Here is a 25,695-nt window from a genome sequence, read left to right on the forward strand (position 1 = left end):
CTTTTCTAAGAATTTGTCCATTCCTTCCAGGTTGTCCATTTTACTGGCATATGGTTGCTTAATTTCTCATGATCCTTTGTATTTCTGCAGTGTCAGATGTTACTTCTCCTTTTTCATTTCTAATTCTATTGATTTGAATCTTCTCACTTTTTTTTCTTGATAAGCCTGGCTAATGGTTTATCAGTTTTGTTTATCTTCTCAGAGAACCAGCTTTTAATTTTATTGATCTTTGCTATCATTTCCTTCATTTCTTTTTCATTTATTTCTGATCTGATCTTTATGATTTCTTTCCTTCTGCTAACTTTGGGATTTTTTTGTTCTTCTTTCTCTAATTGCTTTCAGTGTAAGGTTAGATTGTTTATTTGAGATGTTTCTTGTTTCTTAAGGTAGGATTATATTGCTATAAACTTCCCTCTTAGAACTGCTTTCACTGCATCCCATAGGTTTTGGGTCATCGTGTTTTCATTGTCTTTTGTTTCTATGTATTTTTTTATTTCCTCTTTTATTTCTTCAGTGATCTCTTGGTTATTAAGTAGTGTGTTGTTTAGCCTCCATGTGTTTGTTTTTCTTACAGATTTTTTCCTGTGATTGATATCTAGTCTCATAATGTTGTGGTCAGAAAAGATATTTGATACGATTCAATTTTCTTAAATTTAACAAGGCTTGATTTGTGACCCAAGATATGATCTATCCTGGAGAATGTTCCATGAGCACTTGAGAAGAATGTGTATTCTGGTTTTTTTGAATGGAATGTCCTATAAATATCAATTAAGTCCATCTTGTTTAATGTATCATTTAAAGCTTGTGTTTCCTTATTTATTCTCATTTTGGATGATCTGTCCATTGGTGAAAGTGGAGTGTTAAAGTCCCCTACTCTGATTGTGTTACTGTCAGTTTCCTCTTTTATGGCTGTTAGCATTTGCCTTATGTATTGAGGTGCTGCTATGTTGGGTGCATAAATATTTACAATTGTTATGTCTTCCTCTTGGATTGATCTCTCGATCATTATGTAGTGTCCTCTTTGTCTCTTGTAATAGTCTTTGTTTTAAAGTCTATTTTTTCTGATATGAGAATTGCTACTCCAGCTTTCTTTTGATTTCCATTTGCATGGAATATCTTTTTCCATCCCCTCATTTTCAGTCGGTATGTGTCCCTAGGTCTGAAGTGGGTCTCTTGTAGATAGCATATATATGGGTCTTATTTTTGTATCCATTCAGCCAGTCTATGGTTTTTGATTGGAGCATATAATCCATTTACATGTAAGGTTGTTGTCAATATGTATGTTCCTATTACCATTTTCTTAATTGTTTTGGGTTTGTTATTGTAGGTCTTTTACTTCTCTTGTGCTTCCTGCCTACAAAAGTTCCTTTAGCTTTTGTTGTAAAGCTGCTTTTTGGTGCTGAATTCTCTTAGCTTTTGCTTGTCTGTAAAGGTTTTGATTTCTCCATTGAATCTGAACGAGATCCTTGCTGGGTAGAGTAATCTTAGTTGTAGGTTTTTTTTCCCTTTCATCACTTTAAATATGTCCTGCCACTCCCTTCTGTCTTTCAGAGTTTCTGCTGAAAGGTCAGCTGTTAACCTTATGGGGAATCCCTTGTATAATATTTGTTTCTTTTGCCTTGCTGCTTTAATATTTTTTCTGTATATTTAATTTTTACCAGCTAGATTAATATGTGTCTCAGAGTGTTTCTCCTTGCATTTATCCTGTATGGAATCTCTGTGCTTCCTGTACTTGATTGACTATTTCCTTTCCCATATTAGGGAAGTTTTCAACTATAATCTCTTCAAATATTTTCTCAGTGCCTTTCTTTTTCTCTTCTTCTGGGACCCCTATATTTCTAATGTTGGTGCATTTAATGTTGTCCCAGAGGTCTTTGACATTGTCCTCAATTCTTATCATTCTTTTTTCTTTATTCTGCTCTGTGGTAGTTATTTCCACTATTTTATCTTCAAGGTCACTATCCGTTCATCTCCCTCAGTTATTTTGCTATTGATTCCTTCTACAGAATTTTTAAAATCATTTATTTTGTTGTTCATCATTGTTTTTTTGCTCTTTAGTGCTCTAGGTCCTCTTAAAAGTTTCTTGTATTTTCTCCAATCTATTTCCAAGATTTTGGATCATCTTTAATATCATTACTGTGAATTCTTTTTCAGGTAGACTGCGTATTCCTTCTTCATTTGTTTGGTCTTGTGGGTCTTTACCTTGCTCCTTCGTCTGCTGTGTATTTCTCTGTCTTCTCTTTTTTTTTTTTTTTTTAATTTACTGTGTTTGGGGTCTCTTTTTCACAGACTGCAGGTTCATAGTGCCCATTGTTTTTGGTGTCTCCTCCCCAGTAGGTAAGGTTGGTTCACCAGTTTGTGTAGGCTTCCTGGTGGAATCGACTGCTGCCTGTGTTTTGGTGGATGAGGCTGGATCTTGTCTTTCGGGTGGACAGAACAGTGTCCAGTGGTGTGTTTTGGGGTGTCTGTGACCCTATTATGATGTTAGGAAGCCTCTCTGCTAATGGGCGGGGTTGTATTCCTGTCTTGCTAGTTTTTTGGCATAGGGTGTCCAGCACCATAGCTTGCTGGTCATTGAGTGGAGCTTGGTTTTGGCGTTGAGATGGAAATCTCTGGGAGAGCTTTTACCATTTGATATTACATGGAACCAGGAGGTTTCTGATGGACCAATGTCCTGAACTCGGCTCTCCCATATCCTAGACTCAGACCTGACACCTGGACAGAGCACCAAGACCATGTCAGCCACATGGCTCAGAAGAAAAAAAAACGAAAGAAAGAAAAAATATATATATATAATATAGTTATTAAAATAAAAAATATTATTAAAAATAAAAATTTTAAAGTAATAAAAAAGAGGAAAAGAAAGAAAGAAGAGAGCAACCAAACCAAAAAACAAATCCACCCATGATAACAAGCACTAAAAAATATAGTAAAAAAAAAAAAGGACAGACAGAACCCTAAGACACATGGTAAAAGCAAAGCTATACAGACAAAATCACACAAAGAAGCATACAGATACATACTCACAAAAACAGAAAAAGGAAAAAAATATATATATATGTTTAAAAAAAGGAAGAGAGCAACCAAATTAATAAACAAATCTACTAATGATAATAAGTTCTAAATACTAAACTAAGACAAACATAAAACCAGAAACAAATTAAATGCAGAAAGCAAACTCCAAGTCTACAGTTGTTCCCAAAGTCCACCACCTCAATTTTGGAATAATTCATTGTCTTTTCAGATATTCCACAGATGCAGGGTACAACAAGTTGACTGTGGAGATTTAATCTGCTGCTCCTAAGGCTGCTGGGAGAGATTTCCCTTTCTCTTCTTTGTTTGCACAGCTCCCAGGGTTCAGCTTTGGATTTAGCCCTGCCTGTGCATATGTAGGTCACCTGAGGACAACTCTTCCCTGCCAAGACAGGACAGGGTTAAAGTAGCAGCTTATTAGGGGGCTCAGGCTCACTCAGGCCAGGGGGAGGGAGGGGTACAGAATGCGGGGCAGGCCTGCGGCGGCAGAGGCCGGAGTGATGTTGCACCAGCCTGAGGCACACCATGTGTTCTCCCAGGGAAGTTGTCCCTGGATCCCGGGACCCCGGCAGTGGTGGGCTGCACAGGCTCCCAAGAGGGGAGGTGTGGATTGTGCCCTGTGCTTGCACACAGGCTTCTTGGTGGCATCAGCAGCAGCCATAGCATTTCATGCCCATCTCTGGTGTCTGCACTAATAGCCATGCCTCGTGCCCGTCTCTGGAGCTTGTTTACGTGGTGCTCTGAATCCCCTCTCCTCGTGCACCCTGAAACAGTTGTCTCTTGTCTCTTAGGCAGTTCCAGACTTTCTCCTGGACTCCTTCTCAGCTAGCTGTGATGCACTATCCCCCTTCAGGCTGTGTTCACACAGCCAACCCCAGTCCTCTCCCAGACTTCACCTGCCCCGGCAGGTGAGCAGACAAGCTTCTTGGGCTGGTGAGTGCTGATTGGCACCAATCCTCTCTGAGGGAATCTCTCTGCTTCACCCTCTGCACCCCTGTTGTTGCATTCTCCTCCATGGCTCCAAAGCTTCCCCCCACTCCCCTGCCCATCCCCCATCTCAGCCAGTGAAGGGGATTCCTAGTGTGTGGAAACTTTTCCTCCTTCACATCTCCCTCCCAGAAGGGCAGGTTCCATCCCTATTCTTTTGTCTCTGTTTTGGGGGTTTTTTTAATCCTTTTGGCCTACACAGGTACGTGGGAGTTTCTTGCCTTTTGGGAAGTCTGAGGTCTTCTGCCATCGTTCAGTAGGTGTTCTGTAGGAGTTGTTCCACATGTAGATGTATTTCTGATGTATTTGTGGGGAAGAAGGTGACCTCCACATCTTACTCCTCTGCCATCTTGAAGGTCCCTCCCACATAGACATTTTTAATTAGTTCTTTTTCACTTGACTTTGCCATTGTTCTGTATGCCAGTTTCCATCAAGTATTGAACTTACTGGGCTCAATTCTTTTCCTCAAGTTATTTTTTAGAGGTTTTTGTGAGGTTTGAGAATTATTGCTGGGATACCTGGGTTTCCTAAAGAAAATTCCAGGTAATCAAAAAGATTCTGAACATAGGGAATTAGAAATATGAAATGGAAAGACATATTCCATCCTCTGAGAAAACATGCAGAATTATCAATTATATGAAGCTAAGCTCCACTTAAAACTTGGTCCCTCAAATATCATATGATATCACTTATATGTGGAAGTTTTTAAATTGCTACAATGAACTTATTTACAAAACAGAAACAGACTCAGAGACATAGAAAATAAACTTATGGTTACCAAATGGAAGGGGAGAGGGAGGGGTAAATTAGCAGCTTGGGATTAACAGATACACACTACTATGTATAAAATAGATAAACAACAAAGTCCTACTTTATGGCACAGGAAACTGTATTCAACACCTTGTAATAACCTATAATGGAAAAGAATCTGAAAAAGAATATACATATATAATTGAATAAATTTGCTGTACATCAGAAACTAACACAACATTGTAAATCAACTATACTCCAATTTAAATAAATAAATAAAACTTGGTCCCTCTCTCCACTGTCAGAGAGAGACTGTCAGAGTGGGGTGGGAATATTCCTGCTCTGTTCCTTGGAACTTTCATAGAATTTCCACTTTCTGGTTTGTTTCCCCAAATACTTGGAGGCAAGTGAATTATTCATGTTACCAAATCCACCAAATCATCTATATTTGAGCAAACTGATTAGATGTTTGATAAACCTTGTTGTGCAATGAACACCATACACTTGGTGATCTAATTTTTTAAGACTTTTGAAGACCTGGTACTTTAGGGTCCTGTTGCAGTGTTAATTTGTGCACCCAGTAGTGGGCTGTATTCATCTATCCAAGTTGGCTCTACTTTGTAATATTTCTATTGTTGGAGATTCAGGCATTGGCCAAGAGGTTGAACTATACCTGCTTGAAACCCTATGCCACCATTAGAAACAAGAACATAATTTGTTTCTCAAAATAAAAGTAATGATCAATATCTTTATAATCATAACAGTAGGTACTTATATAGTGTTTTATATGTGCCAAACACTGTTCCACACACTTATTCTCACAATAACTTATAAGGTTATTGTCCCATTTTCCAGAAGAAGAAACCGAGGCAAAGAAAGTTGAAATAACTTTCTCAAGTTCAGAGCTGCCTGCCTCCAGAGTCCATTTTAAGAAACTTGAGAGCAAAAACCTGTTTCTTGGAATAAAGGAAACACAGCCAAAATTTCACACAAAATTTCTAATAGCATGTCACCTTTTATAAGTTTAAAAGTCTAGAATGGCCAAGATCTGAAACTGACAACTCCAAGTGCTGACAAGGATGTGAAGCAACAGGAACTCTCATGCATTGCTGGTGGGAATGCAAAATATGGAAGACAGTTTTATGGTTTCTTACAAAACTAAACATACTCTTACTGCACAATCCAGCAGTCATGCTCCTTGGTATTTACACAAAGGAGGTAAAGATGTATGTCCACACAAAAACATGTTCATGAATATTTATAGCAGCTTTATTCATAATTGCCAAAATTTGGAAGCAACTAAGATGTCCTTCAGTAGGTGAATGATAAATAAACTGTGGTACAGCCAGAAAATGGGATATTATTCAGCCCTAAAAAGAAATGAGCCATTAAGTCATGAAATGGCATGGAGGAAATTTAAATGCATATTATTAAGTGAAAGAAGCCAATTGGAAAAGACTATGTACTATGTGTTTCCAATGATATGACTTCCTGGAAAAAACAAAACTATGAAGACACTAAAAAGATCAGTGGTTGCCAGGTGTTGGAAGCTCTAGATGGGGGGGGGGGGGGATGAATAGGTGGATCACAGATGATTTCTAGAGTAGTAAAAATACTCTAGATAAAATGATAAAGATGGATACATGACATTATACATTTGTCCAAACCCACTGGCTGTACAAAACCAAGTGTGAATCCTAAGGTAAACTATGGACTTTGATAATTATGACCTCCCAACATAGACTCATCAGTGATAACAAACATACCACTCTGGTGGAGAATGATGATAACAGATGAGGCTATGGATGTGTAGGGGCAGAGGGTATATGGGAAACCTCTCTCTTTTTTCCTATCAATTTTGTCATGAATCTAAAACTGCTCTAAACAAATTAGTATTTTTTTAAGTTTAACATTCCAGTCAAGAGGTGTGAATACCAATATTGTTAAGCACTTGACATCCTTGAACTTGACCTTCAGAGTGTGACCCTCTAAGAGGCAATCTTACTGTTACAACAGGGTCTCTGTTCATAGTACCAAGAGGATGGTATTTTCAGAAGCAAGATGATTAAAACAGAGGATGGCTAAGAGGATATGGCCCTCAGCCAATTTAACTGATCCATCTACCGAGAAATTAGAAAGAGTATATCCAGAGAGAGATTGTGCATCTTTTACAAGAACATCAAACGTGTTTTTATGTCTTCATAACATTGAGGTTTTCTTCCAAAAATTGGCATAATTTCTAACAAAATAGCAAACTGTATGTTTACACACCAAAATAACTAGTTAAGAAATAGAAATAATCAATAAGTCAGTCATTTTATCACTGCTATTTTAACTAACTCATTTGAATGGACCATTGCTTTGCTAAGAAGTAGATAATCTACTCTCACCTTGAAGGTAGAAGGACTAATGGCTAAGTAAATATTTCTGAGACAGTGTATGAACTTATAGTATTTATAACCCAGTGAAGAAACACATTAATATATGAAGGGATTCGGGCATATATTAGGTTAAATTAAGAAAAAGAAAAGCACGTGGAAATCTTATCATAGAATGAGCTTTGGAAAAAAAGAAAAATCTTCTAAGTAAGTATGAAATTAGGTTCCCTTAATATTTTTTCATTTTTAGCTATAAGGTTCTCACTTTGTGTACCACTGTTGTATAGAACATCACAGTACAGTATATGACAATTTAATAGATTAATTTAATAACTGTGGAAATAACCATTGATGTCTACTAGGCCAAACCCATTCTACAGATTAGAAAACAGAGTCTCAGAGAAGTTACGTAACTTTCCAGTTCAATACTGCTCACTGGTATCAGGGCTAAGACTAGAACCTGGTTCAGTTTCTCTTATAAAAAAAACTTTTAAAAGACTTCTTGACAACTGAAATATAGCCGACCCTTAGTTCTTAGTTGAACCACTTTTCAGCCAGCTCTTCCAAACTCTCCATGTTTGGAGACTTCAAAGAGTCTTAAGATACATTAATTCACTATCTTGACACAGGGAAATCCTGAGACATTCTTCACCTAATACTTCTAAGGGCTGTTGGCTTCCTAGCAGACTTACGAATTCTTAAATGTTATTGAAAAGAACGAGCCCTTATTTTGGATGACGCTTGTAAAAACTATCTGCTGTTCAAAGGAACTTCGTTGAGCTTAGCATGATTGAAAGAGGAAGATTATTATAGGTACCATGCACTAATTAAAAACTCCACCATAGATTATTCTAGGAGTAGACTAAAAATATGTTTCTTTTCCTTTTCCTTTTGAAATCATGTGACTAAAACCAGCCATCAGTTAAGGGTGGAGAGATGTTACACTCAAGATTTAAACAGAAAAAATTTAAAGCTAATTTTTTTTTTTTTTTTTTTTTTTTTTTTTTTTTTTTTTTTTGCAATACGCGGGCCTCTCACTGCTGTGGCCTCTCCCGTTGCAGAGCACAGGTTCTGGACGTGCAGGCTCAGCGGCCATGGCTCATGGGCCCAGCCGCTCCGCGGCATGTGGGATCTTCCCGGACCGGGGCATGAACCTGCATCCTCTGCATCGGCAGGCGGACTCTCAACCATTGCGCCACCAGGGAAGCGCAAAAAGCCAATTTTTAACACCTCTGTTCTGTTTATGATCACCATGGGCAAAATTTTTGTTTAAAAAACTTTAGTTCACAGACAGGATATAGGAAGGTAATAACTAGAACAGAACATAATACTCTTTAAGTCTAAAAACAGTTTCTGATATCTTATTTGGAAAATGACTGGTTCCCGCTCAAATTTTCTTAATCTCTAAAATTAAATTGTTGCATTTAACTCCTGAAACCAGTTTCTAATCTACATTTTCTCAGCTCCTATTTGCCAGTAAATAGGCTAAGCAAAAAAGCTCACTCTTACAGAGCTGAAACAAATAGAATTTGAAATAACTGAAAGTAGCATCACCAGTCTGGTTACCTGGGCCATCTCAACAACCAGGAATGAATCCTCTGATCCTCATGACAGTTAAAAGGACTAAATAAACGCTGCTTTTTCAGTAAATAACCCCTCCCCATGCTGTGCCTTGTCTCTGATGTCATAAAGTCCTTAGAAGACATTTTTAACTGAGTTGTGAGACTGGGTTCCAATCATAATTTGGACATAGAAATGCCCTTATAATAATCTTGAAGCTTCAGAAAAATAGAGAGAAAGAGAATCTACATAAAGGAAATAATAAGAAATGTAGACTAAGATTTACATATAAAGATGATCTTAATAGCATTATTATAATAATTAAAAAAAGAAGTAATCTAAGTGGTCAATAAAAATCATCATCATCATCATGCTCTTGAAGATTCTTCCAGAAGCAAGTCTGGAAAATTTTTATTCTTGCAATATAGATACATGTTTTCTTCTATTATAAAAAAAAAAAAAAAAAAAAGAAGAAGAAGAAGTATTTCAATTAGAGACACGTGCTTCCATGATCCTGAGTGCATCTACCCCATCTAAAAACAGAGCCTCAGGACTTCCTTGGAGGTACATTGGTTAAGACACCGTGCTTCCACTGCAGGGGATGCAGTTCAATCCCTGGTCGGGGACCTATGATCCTGCCTGGTGGAATCCATCTAAAAAAGGCAGTGGAATTAAACAAGTTACTAAATATATTCTGATATTCTTATGGAGCACGAAAGTAAAATAGCGCTTTCTTTTCATTTTATTTTTTTTAGGATAGTATATTTTCTGAGAAGAAAGTAGGCCTCTTGGATTTTTATCTGGCATTTTCTAAGATCATCCAGGATGTGTTTGGAGTGCAGTCCTGTTCACTTTCATTTCTACTAATCCCACATCAGAGGTTCTAAATCAGCTCAAGGCCTACGTGCAACTTCTCTTAGTGCCAATGCCAGAGCAGCCCAAGGTCCCCTTCACACAGTTGGATGTATAACCTCATGAATCCAAAACTTCACAGAGTACCTGACCCTTGTATGCAAATGTTATTTCCTGGAGTGAAGAAATGAATGGAAATTCACTTGGTACAAGCAGACTGTCAGTTCCTCTAGTAGCAAAGACTAAATGTATCTGAGGAAGTTCTGGTGAACCAATCAAAAGAGGGGGGGTTTGTTTCTGAACTTGGCTGAGCCCATCTCATGCCTTGTAAATGTCAGTGTGTGTGCTTGTGAGCATCTGACATTACTCAGCAGCACATACTGAAGGCCAAAAATTTGGCCAGAGCCAGGATGATTAGCATGGATAAAAATATTCCATTTTAGCAATATCCATTCTGATTGCCTTCTAGCCTGTTGGCAAAATGCTAAAGCAGCAGGATCTTTAGGAAGCATAAATTCTGAGAGGTTTTCCAAAAATCCAAAATGACACAACCTCATTGTGTAAGACGTAACCCTTCAACTTAAGTTCTTATTTGTCTATTTTTATCCCAACAGATTTTTTTGTAAGCCATGTAAGGTAATGCTCTCTCATTTACAAAACATTTATAAAATGTAATCTAATATAATTCAACAAATAGTTATTGAGAACCTATTACGTGCAAGGCACTTTGTCGGGCTCCATGGGGAATACAAGGTCAAACATAATTATCCTCACTTTGAATTTGCCTGCAATGCAGCAAAAGTTGAGACCTTTCCTGGGAACGAGCTGCTCTTGGGCTGTGAAACCATGATCCATGCTTTAGAAGAGGCATAAACCAAGAGCTACAAGAGTCAAGGAAGAGATTAATTTTGCTGGCGAGGGTGGGCAAAGGATTCTTGAGGACAGAGGCATTTTGATCTGGTCCTTCAAGAGTAGGGAGAGTTGCCCAGGCAGAGCTGGGGAAGGCACAGCATGAGTATGCAAATATAGAAAGCACAGGGCATTAGAAAAACTCACGAAATCTTCAAGTTTCTTCCTTATCACAGGGGATAAGTTTTCCCAAAATGAGAAGGCTAATGGCACCAGAATCATAGCTCCCACAATCTCTGCAATCAAGGAAATGTACTACAGTGGAGCCGTCTCTAAACAAGAGGGAAAATATAATTTCTGCAAAATGGCCAAAACCACAAGAGTGATGATTTATACTGGAGGTAAACAAGGCTTAACCCTAACGTGGGGACAAGTTAAAGAGCTGTCATCTGGGTATCATTTACAGGTACACACAAATGAAAATGTATGTACATCTCACTCTAGGCACTTTGCCTCACAGTCATTCTTTCTTTTTCAGCAACCCAAATCCTCTTGGTCCTGGATTTAATTTAGGTATCTCACATCCCTAAGAGATTTACCAAAAAGCTGTGACTCATGATTTCAACCATGTTTCTACCATGGAGTTCAGGGGAGTAAACCCAAGAGGTAAAGTATCTTGGGTGGTCAGAGATCCGAGAGACTTGCCTAGGAATTACCTTTATTTTTACCTGTAAAATGATAGAGAACCACCCAGGGTTTATGAAGAGAGTGGATTGCCAAGTTTTGACAACACCGGATAGATGTCACTATGAAGGACAATTACATAGTCAATCCACAAGCAGTGACTCAGTACCCTGTGTCTATACACATATGAGATGATGAAAATCATGGCTGGAAATTACCTAGTAAGACTGAAATAAGAGCAATGTTCTTCCCAGAGCAATGACCTTTCTTTGTGAAGAAATGGCACTGCTTAAATTTCTTTATGAAGAAAGGATTGGTCCATCTATTAAAGGATTAAGATGACTAAGAAAGAAAGTGATAGAAAGAAAACAAATGATACGTTCTAGCAAAAAAAGATCATTGAACCAAATATTAAAATAAATGTGTAAGCCCAATTCTTACATTTCTAAGGCCTGAATTGTAGACTGAAATTAAGTTGGCCACAACAGTCGAGATCTTCAAAATGCTGGAGGAGTAAGATGTGGAGATCATCTTCCTCACCACAGATACATCAGAAATACATCTACATGTGGAACAACTCCTACAGAACACCTACCGAATGCTGGCAGAAGACCTCAGACTTCCCAAAAGGCAAGAAACTCCCACGTACCTGTGTAGGCAAAAAGGATTTAAAAAAAAAAAAAAAAAAAAAAAACAGAGACAAAAGAATAGGGACGGAACCTGCCCCTCTGGGAAGGAGCTGTGAAGGAGAAAAAGTTTCCACACACGAGGAAGCCTCTTCACTGGCTGAGATGGGGGGTGGGTGGGGGTGGGGGGAAGCTTTGGAACCATGGAGGAGAGCGCAGCAACAGGAGTACAGAGGGCAAAGCAGAGAGGTTCCCTCAGAGAGGATCGGTGCCAACCAGCACTCACCAGCCCAAGTGTCTTCTCTGCTCACCTGCTGGTACAGGTGAGGTCTGGGAGAGGACTGGGGTTGGCTGCGTGAACACAGCCTGAAGGGGCCTAATGCACCACAGCTAGCTGGGAGGGAGTCCAGGAAAAAGTCTGGAGCTGCCGAAGAAGCAAGAGACCACTGTTTAGGGGTGCACGAGAAGAGGGATTCAGAGCACGGCCTACACGAGCTCCAGAGACGGGTGCAAGCCACGGCTATCAGCGCGGATCCCAGAGACGGGCATGAGATGCTAAGGCTGCTGCTGATGCCACCAAGAAGCCTGTGTGCAAGCACAGGTCACTATGCACTCCACCCCTCCCAGGAGCCTATGCAGCCCGCCACCGCCAGGGTCCCGTGATCCAGGAACAATTTCCCCAGGAGAACACATTGCGTGCCTCCGGCTGTTGCAATATCATGCTGGCTTCTGCTGCATCAGGCTTGCACGGCATTCCGTACCCCTCCCTCCCCCCTAATCAGCTGCTACCTTAACCCCTTCCTGTCTGAGCGAAGAACAGAGCCCTCAGGTGACCTACACACAAAGGCATGGCCAAATCCAAAGCTGAACCCCAGGAGCTATGCAAACAAAGAAAAGAAAGGGAAATTTCTCCTAATAGCCTCAGGAGCAGCGGATTAAATCTTCACAATCAACTTGATGTACCCTGCATCTCTACAATACCAGAATACAAAATGAATCATCCCAAATTTGAGGAGGTGGACTTTGTGTGATTTCGTCTGTATAGCTTTGTTTTTACCATTTGTCTTAGGGTTCTGTTTGTCCATTTGGGGTGTTTTTTTTTTTAGTATACTTTTTTAGCACTTGTTTTCATTGGTGGATTTGGTTTGGTTGCTCTCTTCTTTCTTTCTTTCTTTTTTTTGTATTATTTTTAATATTCTTTATTTTTACTAATTTTTTAATTTTAATAACTTTATTTTATTTTATATTATTTTCTTCTTTTCTTTCTTTTTTCTCCCATTTCTTCTGAGGCATGTGGATGACAGGGTCTTGGTACTCTGGCCAGGTGTCAGGCCTGTGCCTCTGAGGTGGGAGTGCCGAGTTCAGGACATTAGTCCACCAGAGACATCCTGGCTCCATGTAATATCAAATGGTGAAAGCTCTCCCAGAGAGTTCCATCTCAACGCTAAGACCAAGCTCCACTCAACAACCAGCAAGCTACAGTGCTGGACATGCTATGGCAAACAAATAGCAAGACAGGAATACAACCTTACCCATTAGCATAGAGGCTGCCTAGAATCATAATAAGGTCACAAACACCCCAAAACAAACCACCAGATGTGATCCTGCCCACCAGAAAGACAAGATCCAGCCTCATCCACCAGAACAGAGGCACCAACCCCCTCCACCAGGAAGCCTAACACAACCAACTGAACCAACATTAGCCACTGGTGGCAGACACCAAAAACAACGGGAACTACAAACCTGCAGCCTGAGAAAAGGAGACCACAGACACAGTAAGTTAAACAAAATGAGAAGACAGAGAAATACACAGCAGATGAAGGAGCAAGGTAAAGACCCAACAGACCAAACAAATGAAGAGGAAATAGGCAGCCTACCTGAAAAAGAATTCACAGTAATGATATTAAAGATGATCCACAATCTTGGAAATAGAATGGAGAAAATACAAGAAAAGTTTTAAAAGGACCTAGAAGAACTAAAGAACAAACAAAAAATGATGAACAACACAATAAATGAAATTAAAAATTCTCTAGGAGGAATCAATAGCAGAATAACTGAGGCAGAACAACAGAAAAGTGAATAAAGAAAAAAGAATGAAAATAACTGAGGACAGTCTCAGAGACCTCTGGGACAACATTAAATGCACCAACATTCAAATTTTAGGGGTCACAGAAGAAGAAGAGAAAAAGAATGGGACTGAGAAAATATTTGAAGAGATTATAGTTGAAAAATTCCCTAATACAGGAAAGGAAATTTTCAATCAAGTCAAGGAAGTACAGAAAGTCCCATACAGGATAAATCCAAGGAGAAACACGCCAAGACATACATTAATCAAACTATCAAAAATTAAATACAAAGAGAAAATATTAAAAGCAGCAATGGAAAAACAAAAAAATAACATACAAGGGAATCCCCATGCAGTTAAAAACTGATCTTTCAGCAGAAACTCTGCAAGCCAGAAGGGAGTGGAAGGACATATTTAAGTGATGAAAGGAAAACACCTACAACCAACATTACTCTACCCAGCAAGGATCTCATTCAGATTTGATGGAGAAATCAAAATCTTTACACACAAGCAAAAACTAAGAAAATTCAGCACTACAAAAACAGCTTTACAACAAATGCTAAAAGAACTTCTCTAGGCAGGAACCACAAGAGAAAGAGAAGACTTACAATAAAAAAACCCCAAACAATTAAGAAGATGGTATTAGGAACTTACATATCGACAACTACCTTAAATGTAAATGGATTAAATGCTCCAAACAAAAGACATTGACTGGCTGAATGATACAAACACAATACCCATATATATACTGTCTACAAGAGACCCACTTCAGACCTAGGGACACATACACACTAAAAGTGAGGGGATGGAAAAAAATATTTCATGCAAATGGAAATTTTAAAAAAGCTGGAGTAGCAATACTCACACCAGACAAAATAGACTTTAAAATAAAGACTATTGGCCTTGCAACCATCAGTTGCTTGTGCCCTTCTGATCCCATACCTTGGTGCGTTCAGTTCCCTACCCCCTCTCGTCGATTGTTGCTGCATTTTGAGGACTCGCCGCGGCTGGCGGCAAGTGGCTCCCGAACAGGGACTTGATAAGAGGGACATCTGAATCTCGGTAGGTGAATCCCCGGAGTTACGAGTGAAAGTGTGGCCACATAGTAAAGTTGATAGTAACTCGGGGCAATAGTCAGAAGTAAAAACATATGGGACAAAAAGTATCCAAGAACCAACCTGAGATCACTGATCAAGAGAAGGAGTTGTCCACCAGTGCTTTCCAGGCTTTCACAGCTGGAAATTATGATGTCTGTCTGCAACATCTTGCCTGCCTACAAGATATAAAAAAAGATGATTATAAAATAATTTTGAATACGGCAGTAGCTGAGTTTTTCAAAAGTAACCAGACAACAACAGATAGTTTAAGACAGACACTTAACCAGTTGAAGAATCAGGTGCACTCGGCTGTTGAAGAAATGGATGGATTAGATGATGTTGAAAACAGTATGTTGTATTACAATCAAGCAGTCATCCAGTATCATGTCCGACAGTATACAGAAGCCATATCCGTTGGTGAAAAACTTTATCAGTTCATAGAACCTTTTGAAGAAAAATTTGCCCAAGCAGTGTGTTTTTTGCTCGTAGGCCTGTATATATTAACCTACCAAGCTGAGAAAGCTTTACATCTTCTTGCTGTTCTAGAAAAAATGATTTCACAGGGCAACAATAACAAAAATGGAAAGAATGAGACTGGTAATTACAGCAACAAAGATGGGTCTAATCATAAAGCTGAAAGTGGAGCTCTAATAGAAGCTGCAAAGTCAAAGATACTATTTTTGTGTTGAAGTATATGTAGGAGGACAAGGGACTTTATGGGCCGGCCATAGTTTAAAGGTAGTTAAAGCTGTTACAAGCTTGAAGTTTCCCTCCTTTTTTCCTTCTGATTTTCCCCAATCTGATTTTGAATTCTCAAATCTGGTGCACCTTAAATTATAATAATGGTACCATTTTAATTTCTTCAGTTTCTGTTACTAATAATAGTTTGGTTTTTTATAAGCATTGGGATTTTGGGAAGTTTGCATTGTCTTATTCTTATCAACCAGTTATTACTTGTGTTACACCCTCATATGCCTTGCTAATAGGAGATTTACAGGTTGAGTTTACTTCTGGTTCCTTAGGATATAATATAACTTGTCAGAATTGTATTTTTAGTACTTGCATTCTGCCTATGAAAGGAACTTTTTCTGTTATGATGTTAAAACAACCTTCCTATGTAATGCTGCCTGTAAATATTTCTGAACCATGGTATCATAGTACTAGCATGCAAGCTTGGCTAGAATTATCTGAAGCTTTAAAAAGACCTAAACGATTCATTGGAATATTAATATGTAGCATATTAGCCTTAGCCGCTTTAACAGCCACAGCCACTACTGCCGGTTTAGCATTAAGTAAAACTACAACAAGCACATTATGTTAATCAATTGTCTAAAAATACCAGTATTGCATTAGCATTACAAAGTCATATTGATACTCAACTAAAAACTGAGGTTGATGAGTTAAAAAATGCTCTCATATGTTTAGGAGACCAAATTATGGCTTTAAAATTGAAAATGAGTTTGATTTGCCATGCTAAATATACTTGGATTTGTGTGACTCAACACGCTTATAATGAAACTGACTGGGATTGGAACAAAGTAAATATGCACTTTTTAAGTGTATGGACTGGTGGACACATTAGTTTGGACATACAAAATCTTAATGCAGAAATACAAGCAATTCAAGAAGCTCATCTACAAGAAGACGGGCCCCAACAATTAATTCAAGGACTCTTGGATCAGCTTCAATGGTTAAACCCAATGCATTGGTTTCAAAATGGACTCACAGGATTGATTACCGTGGGGTCATGTGTATTGTTGATGTTAATTGCCTTACCTTGTTTATTACGCTTTGTTGTTGGCCGTCTCGCTGCTCTTCGTCAGGAGGTGTATGGGTTGAAGCTGCATTATCAAGCTTTAAAAAATAAAAGGGGGGGAAATGTGGCGAGCATTGCCCTCTGAGGAAGGCGCCATTAAGACCCTCATAAGCCTCAGGGCCCGATTGTACTCTCCTTGGTATGCATCCTGGACTTTATGGTATGAACGTAAAAAAGGAGATGGCCTTTGGCCAAATTGCTCCAGGGACCTGCTCAGTTACTGGGAGTCCCTGGTTGTTCCCTAAAGCTAGGAAAAGCAATCCTGGAGGGGAAATTGGTGCCTTTGAGGGAGAAGCCGAGAAGCCAATCAACCAGCTGATGCCGATAAGGCCTGACTAAGCCGAGAAGCCAATTAACCAGCTGATGCCAATAAGATGGTGACTAAGCAAATTCCCTGCTTTAGGGGTATATATATGGCTATGCTTTGTTATTAAACTTGCCTTGCAACCATCAGTTGCTTGTGCCCTTCTGATCCCATACCTTGGTCCGTTCAGTTCCCTACCCCCTCTCGTCGATTGTTGCTGCACTTTGAGGACCCGCCGCGGCTGGCAGCAGGAAGCCCTTAGATGACGTTTAACATCAAGTTACTTTTCCTTTACGCAATGTGTCAATATCATCCAAATGACCTCATTAATCCTATTAAATTGGAGGGTTTTGATTGAGAGGCTTGAATAGGGAATGTTTTGTCCTTTGAAAAGGATAATGGTTTATTAATATCAATGGCTCAGTTTCTGAATTAACATGGACTGGTGTGAATATTTCACATATATACAGCTCATTAAATGGATAAACATAATCACTATTCCATACTAAAATAGCAAAAGGTTGCCCAAAGAATAAAAATTCATTTTCTTATTTATCATTATCTTCCTCAGCCATTCTCCTTAAATTCTACACATACCTTCCTGTAACAATGGTTCTCCAGTTGTTAGGAAAGTTCCACTTCTCCCTCATAAATGAGGAGAAAAAGTACATTTCTACTTTAACTAAAATTTTACATGATATTTTACAATTTTCAAAACATTGCTTGTATGAGTTTTCCCATTTAAAATAGCACTTTGTGAAAGTCAAAAAAATAAAAAATAAAGACTATTACGAGAGACAAAGAAGGACACTACATAATGATCAAGGGATCAATCTAAAAAGAAGATATAACAATTGTATATATTTATGCACCCAACATAGGAGCACCTCAATATATAAAGCAAACACTAACAGCCATAAAAGAGGAAATAGACAATCATAGTAGGGGATTTTAACACCCCAATTTCACCAATGGAGAGATCATCCAAACTGAAAATAAATAAGGAAACATAAGCTTTAAATGATACATTAAACAAGATGGACTTAATTGATATATACAGGACATTCCATCCAAAAAATACATGATACACTTTCTTCTCAAGTATTCATGGAACATTCTCCAGGATAGATCATATCTTGGGTCACAAGTCAAGCCTTGGTAAATTTAAGAAAATTGAAATCGTATCAAGTATCTTTTCGGACAACAACGTTATGAGACTAGATAACAATTACAGGAAAAAAAGTGTAAAAAAATACAAATGTATGGTGGCTAAACAACACACTACTAAATAACCAAGAGGTCACTGAAGAAATCAAAGAGGAAATCAAAAAATACCTAGACACAAATGACAATGAAAACACAATGACCCAAAACCTATGGGATGCAGCAAAGGCAGTTCTAAGAGGGAAGTTTATAGCAATACAATCTTACCTCAAGAAACAAGAAACATCTGACATAAACAACCTAACCTTACACCTAAAGCAATTAGAACAGGAAGAACAACAACCAAAAAAACCCCAAAGTTAGGAGAAGGAAAGTAATCATAAAGATCAGATCAGAAATAAATGAAAAAGAAATGAAGGAAACAATAGCTAAGATCAATAAAAACTAAAACCTGGTTCTTTTAGAAGATAAACAAACTTGATTAACCACTACCTAGACTCATCAAGAAAAAAGAGAAGACTCAAATCAATAGAATTAGGAGAAAAAGGAGAAGTAACAACTGACACTGCAGAAATACATGATGAGAGATAACTATAAGCAACTATATGCCAATAAAATGGACAACCTGGAAGAAATGTACAAATTCTTAGAAAAGAACAACCTTCTGAGACTGAACCAGGAAAAAGTAGAAAATATGAACAGGCCAATCACAAGCACTGAAATTGAGACTGTGATTAAAAATCTTCCAACAAACTAAAGTCCAGGACCAGATGGCTTCACAGGCAAATTCTTTCAAACATTTAGAGAAGAGCTAACGCTTATCCTTCTCAAACTCTTCCAAAATATAGCAGAGGGAGGAACACTTCCAAACTCATTCTATGAGGCCACCATCACTCTGATACCAAAACCAGACAAAGATGTCACAAAGAAAGAAAACTACAGGACAATATCACTGATGAACATAGATGCAAATATCCTCAAGAAAATACTAGCAAACAGAATCCAACAGCACATTTAAAAGATCAGGTAGGGAATATCCCAGGAATGCAAGAGTTCTTCAATATACACAAATCAATCAATGTGATATACCATACTAACAAATTGAAGGGGAAAAACCATATGATCATCTCAATAGATGCAGAAAAAGCTTTCCACAAAATTCAACACCTACTTATGATAAAAATCCCTCAAGAAAGTAGGCATAGAGGGAACGTACTTCAACATGATAAAGGCCATATATGACAAACCCACAGCCAACATCATCCTCAATGGTGAAAAACTGAAACCATTTCCTCTAAGATCAAGAATAAGACAAGGATGTCCACTATTATTCAACATAGTTTTGGAAGTTTTAGCCACAGAAATCAGAGAAGAAAAAGAATAAAAGCAATCCAAATTGGAAAAGAAGAAGTAAAACTGTCACTCTTTGCAGATGACAGGATCCTATACATAGAGAATCCTAAAGAGGCAAATAGAAAACTACTAGAGCTAATCAATGAATTTGGTAAAGTAGCAGGATACAAAATTAATGCACAGAAATCTCTTGCACACCTATACACTAATGCTTAAAAATCTGAAAGATAAATTAAGGAAACACTTCAGTTTACCACTGCAAAAAAAGAATAAAATAGCTAGGAATAAACTTACCTAAGGAGACGAAAGACCTGTATTCAGAAAACTATAAGACACTGATGAAAGAAAATAAAGATGATACCAACAGATGGATAGATATACCATATTCTTGGATTGGAAGAATCAACATTATGAAAACGACTATACTACCCAAAGTAATCTACAGATTCAATGCAATCCCTATCAAACTGTCAGTGGCATTTTTCACAGAACTAGAACAAAAAATTTCACAGTTTCTATGGAAACACAAAAGACCCCAAATAGTCAAAGCAACCTTGAGAAAGAAAAATGGGGCTTGAGGAAGCAGGCTCCTTGACTTCAGACTATACTACAAAGCTACAGTAATCAAGACAGCATGGTACTGGCACAAAAACAGAATTATAGATCAGTGGAACAATATAGAAAACCCAGAGATAAACCCACGCACATTTGGTCACCTAATTTTTGAAAAAGGAGGCAAGAATATACAATGGAGAAAAGACAACCTCTTCAATAAGTGGTGCTGGGAAAACTGTATAGCTAAAAGAATGAAATTAGAACACTAACTAACACCATACACTAAAATAAACTCAAAATGGATTAAAGACCTAAATGTAAGGCCAGGCACTATAAAACTCTTATAGGAAAACATAGGCAGAACACTATGACATAAATCAGAGCAAGATCCTTTTTAACCTACATCCTAGAAAAATGGAAATAAAAACAAAAATAAACAAATGGGACCTAATGAAACTTAAAAGCTTTTGCAGAGCAAAGGAAAACATAAACAAGACGAAAAGACAGCCCTCAGAATAAGGGGAAAATATTTGCAAATGAAGCAACTGACAAAGGATTAATCTCCAAAATTTACAAACAGCTCATGCAGTTCAATATCAGAAACACAAACAACCCAATCCAAAAATGGGCAGAAGACCTAAATAGACATTTCTCCAAAGAAGATACACAGATTGCCAACAAACACATGAAAGGATGCTCAACATCACTAATCATTAGAGAAATGCAAATCAAAACTACAATGAGGTATCACCTCACACCAGTCAGAATGGCCATCATCAAAAATCTACAAACAATAAATGCTGGAGAGGGTGTGGAGAAAAGGGAACCCTTTGCATTGTTGGTTGGAATGCAAATTGATACAGCCACTATGGAGGACAGTATGGAGTTTCCTTAAAAAACAAAAACTAGAACTACCATATGACCCAGCAATCCCACTCCTGGGCATATACCCTGAGAAAACCATAATCCAAAGAGTCATGTACCAAAATATTAACTGCAGCTCTATTTACAATAGCCAAGACATGGAAGCAACCTAAGTGTCCATCGACAGAAGAATGGATAAAAAAGATGTGGCACATATATCCAATGGAATATTACTGAGCTATAAAAAGAAACGAAATTGAGTTATTTGTAGTGAGGTTGATGGACCTAGAGTCTATCATACAGAGTGAAGTAAATCAGAAAGAGAAAAACAAATACTGTATGCTAACACATATATATGGAATCTAAAAAGAAAAAAAATGGTTATGAAGAACCTAGGGGCAGGACAAGAATAAAGACACAGATGTAGAGAGTGGACTTGAGGACACAGGGAGGGGGAAGCATAAGCTGGGACTAAGTGAGAGAGTGGCATGGACATATATACACTACCGAATGTAAAATCGATAGGTAGTGGGAAGCACTTGCATAGCACAGGGAGATCAGCTAGGTGCTTCATGACCACCTAGAGGGGTCAGATAGAGAGGGAGGGAGGGAGACACAAGAGAGAAGAGATATCGGGATATATGTATAGCTGATTCACTTTGTTATAAAGCAGAAACTAACACACCATTATAAAGCAATTATACTCCAATTAAGATATTTTTTTAAAAAAAGAAAAAGAAATCAAGTAATTTCTGATCATTGGCACAATTTACAGGAATATTGTCCATAACTCAAGAGGACACAAAGCAAATTTGGCATTTGATTCATTACCAATGCCCATAGTGTTTTACCTAATTATTCCAAGCAACAGATGTATTGTTCAATCATGCATTTCCTATGCACTGGGCACCTGCCCACCCTGGGACCACCTAACACCATAACGAAGCTGACCTTTGCCATTAGCACCACCTGGTGATTAAACCACTATGTGTTTTAACTTCCAATCTCTTCCTCATAGCGCCTTCCAGTGCAAGTAAATCTTGCATATACCATGTGCTCAGTTTTTTTTTTTTTTAACTTAAGGCAGAAGAGTCTAGTGGATGCTTTTGCTCTCAACAGTATGGGAGTGTTGGATATATAAACTAAGTAAGTTTCTAAGAGGTTGGGAGCATAAGTACAATGAAGACAAAAAATGAATGAACTAGGGAATTCAGACTGGCTGGTCACTTATTTCTTGATACTTCAGCCATCCAGTGAAGATGGAAGTTTGAAGAGAAGGTCTAGAAAATGAAAGAAATGACAGGGACAGGGAAGGCAGGAGCAATGATTAAATATGAGTTGCATTGTGTTATCAGTTCAGTGGGACAAATGGAGAAAGTCAGTACTTAGATTCCAGGTCTAAAAATTCAGAGGAGAATCTGATCAGAGCAAAGAAGAAAAGAGTTTGGAAATACTGAAAGGAAATTGGCAACAACAAGAATTCATTCATCATAGAGAACCAGAGGGGTTGGCAGCAGATGAGGGAAAGGAAATTTGTGTCAGCGAGAGGCTCAGAAATTGGCAAAAGAGAATTGTGAAGGTGGAGAAGATTGAATTGATAAAGAGCAGGGAGAAGAGAAAAAGACTAAGAATAGAATTTCCTAATGGTTAGACAACAAGAACAAAACCAACGTGCCCTTGTTAATACGTGCGTGTTGCATTGTATCAATATTAAATTCTTTCAAACATTTCCTGTGAAACTCAAAGCTCAGGCATGAAAATTACAAGCCAAACCTCTCCACCACAGGTCACCTAAAAATAATTCGCATGTACTGGGGAGAGCTGAGAGGAGACTAGAGCCGAGTGGCCTGTGGATCCAGACATGCTCTTTAGATCCAGAAAGTGCACAGTGCAGCAAGTCATGCCAAGTCGGAGAAGCATGCACTCCAGGTGGAGCCCCTCTCAATGGCTGCCAAAGTTGGCTACATGCTTACTCCAGGTACTCAACTGAGAAGTGTGGCGTAGCCAGTTTTCAAACTGCAACAGTCATCATCTATGAATAAGTGACCTGTGATGTTGTTTTGCACTCCAAAGTCCCAGGATCAAGGCAAGCTTCCTGGACACAACCTGTGCATTTGCATGGGACCCTGTGCTCAGATGGGTCCTGCACTCTGCAGCTGCCATCTTGAGGCCTCTGAGGGTTTAGTTTGTTAGTTTGTTTGTTTGTTTGCTGTTTTTTATACAGCAGGTTCATATTAGTCAACCATTTTATACACATCAGTGCATACATGTCAATCCCAGTCTCCCAGTTCATCACACCACCACTCCGACACCATGCCACTTTCCTTCCTTGGTGTTCATACGTTTGTTCTCTACATCTGTGTCTCAACTTCTGCCCTGCAAACCAGTTAATCTGTACCATTTTTCTAGGTTTCACATATATGCATAATATACGATATTTGTTTTCTCTTTCTGACTTACTTCACTCTGTGTGATAATCTCTAGATCCATCCACGTCTCTACAAATGACCCAGTTTTGTTCCTTTTTATGGCTGAGTAATATTCCACTATATATATGTACCACATCTTCTTTATCCATTCATCTGTTGATGGGCACTTAGATTAATTCTATGACCTGGCTATTGTAATACTGCTGCAGTGAACATTGGGGTGCATGTGTCTTTTTGAATTATGGTTTTTGCTGGGTATGTGCCCAGTAGTGGGATTTCTGGGTCATATGGTAGTTCTATTTTTCGTTTTTTAAAGAACCTCCATACTGTTCTCCATAGTAGTTCTATCAATTTACATTCCCACCAACAGTTCAAGAGGATTCCCTTTTCTCCACACCCTCTCCAGCATTTGTTGTTTGTAGATTTTCTGGTGATGCCTACTCTAATTGGTGTGAGGTGATACCTATTTATAGTTTTGATTAGCATTTCTCTAATAATTAGTGATGTTGAGCAGATTTTCATGTGTATGTCTTCTTTGGAGAAATGACCATCTGTATGTTTTCTTTGGAGAAATGTCTCTTTAGGTCTTCTGCTCATTTTTGGATGGGGTTGTTTGTTTTTTAAATATTGAGCTGCATGAGCTGTTTATATATTTTGGATATTTATTCTTTGTCCATTGATTTGTCTGCAAATATCTTCTCCCATTCTGAGGGTTGTCTTTTCATCTTGTTTATGGTTTCCTTTGCTGTGCAAAAGCTTTTAAATTCCATTAGGTCTCATTTGTTTATTTTTGTTTTTATTTCCCTCTCTCTAGGACGTGGATCAAAAAAGATCTTGCTATGATTTATGTCAAAGAGTGTTCTTCCTATGTTTTCCTCTAATAGTTTTATAGTGTTCAGTCTTACATTTAGGTCTCTAATCTATTTTGAGTTTATTTTTGTGTGTGGTGATAGGGAGTGTTCCAATTTCATTCTTTTACATATAGCTATCCAGTTTTCCCAGCACCACTTATTGAAGAGACTGTCTTTTCTCCATTGTATATACTTGCCTCCTTTGTCATAGATCAGTTGACCACAGGTGCGTGGGTTTATCTCTAGGCTTTCTATCTTGTTCCATTGATCTATATTTCTGTTTTTGTGCCGCTACAATACTGTCTTGATCACTGTAGCTTTATAGTATAGTCTGAAGTCAGGGAGCCTGATTCCTCCAACTCTGCTTTTTTCCCTCAAGACTGCATTGGCTATTCGGGGTCTTTTGTGTCTCCATACAAAATTTTAAGATTTTTTTGTTCTAGTTCTGTAAAACATACCATTGGTAATTTGATAGGGATTGCATTGAATCTGTAGATTGCTTTGGGTAGTATAGTCATTTTCACAATATTGATTCTTCCAATCCAAGAACATGGTATACCTCTCCCTCTGTTGGTATCATCTATAATTTCTTTCATCAGTGTCTTATAGTTTTCTACAGACAGGTCTTTTGTCTCCCTAGGTAGATTTATTCCTAGGTATTTTATTCTTTTTGTTGCAGTGGTAAATGGGAGTGTTTCCTTAATTTCTCTTTCAGATTTTTCATCATTAGTATAAAGGAATGCAAGAGATTTCTGTGCATTAATTTTGTATCCTGCAACTTTACCAAATTCATTGATTAGGTCTAGTAGTTTTCTGGTGACATCTTTAGGATTCTCTATGTATAGTACCATGTCATCTGCAAACAGTGACAGTTTTACTTCTTCTTTTCCAATTTGAATTCCTTTTTCTTCTCTGATTGCCATGGCTAGGACTTCCAAAACTGTGTTGGATAATAGTGGTGAGAGTGGACATCCTTGTCTTGTTCCTGATCTTAGAGGAAATGCTTTCAGTTTTTCATGATTGGGAATGATATTTGCTGTGGGTTTGTCATATATGGCCTTTATTATGTTGAGGTAAGTTCCCTCTATGCCCACTTTCTGGAGAGTTTTTATCATAAATGGGTGTTGAATTTTGTCAAAAGCTTTTTCTGTATCTATTGAGATGATCATATGGTTTTTATTCTTCACCTTGTTAAGATGGTGTGTCACATTCTTTGATTTGCATATATTGAAGAATCCTTGCTTCCCTGGGATAAATCCCACTTGATCATGGTGTATGATCCTTTTGATGTGTTTTTTGATTCTGTTTGCTAGTATTTTGTTGAGGATTTTTGCATCTATAGTCATCAGTGATATTGGTCTGTAATTTTCTTTTTTTGTAGTACCTTTTTCTGGTTTTGGTATCAGGGTGATGGTGGCCTCATAGAATGAGTTTGGGAGTGTTCCTTCCTCTGCACTTTTTGGGAAGAGTTTGAGAAG

The 25,695-nt window shown here is 38.2% G+C and overlaps 1 long non-coding RNA gene across 1 annotated transcript in view; it reads right to left on the reverse strand.

Moving 5' to 3' along the window:
* LOC136794277 (uncharacterized) overlaps nt 1–25,695 on the reverse strand; it is a 157,103-nt gene that overhangs the window by 114,954 nt on the left and 16,454 nt on the right. The window contains exons 3-4 of the long non-coding RNA XR_010840827.1: nt 16,658–16,735; nt 14,963–15,057 (exon numbers count right to left, since the gene is read on the reverse strand). This is a non-coding gene — a long non-coding RNA (uncharacterized lncRNA). The remainder of the gene's footprint in view (nt 1–14,962; nt 15,058–16,657; nt 16,736–25,695) is intronic.

This window comes from Kogia breviceps, chromosome 5 (assembly GCF_026419965.1).
Source record: "Kogia breviceps isolate mKogBre1 chromosome 5, mKogBre1 haplotype 1, whole genome shotgun sequence".
In the NCBI taxonomy this organism is placed as follows: Eukaryota; Metazoa; Chordata; class Mammalia; order Artiodactyla; family Physeteridae; genus Kogia; species Kogia breviceps.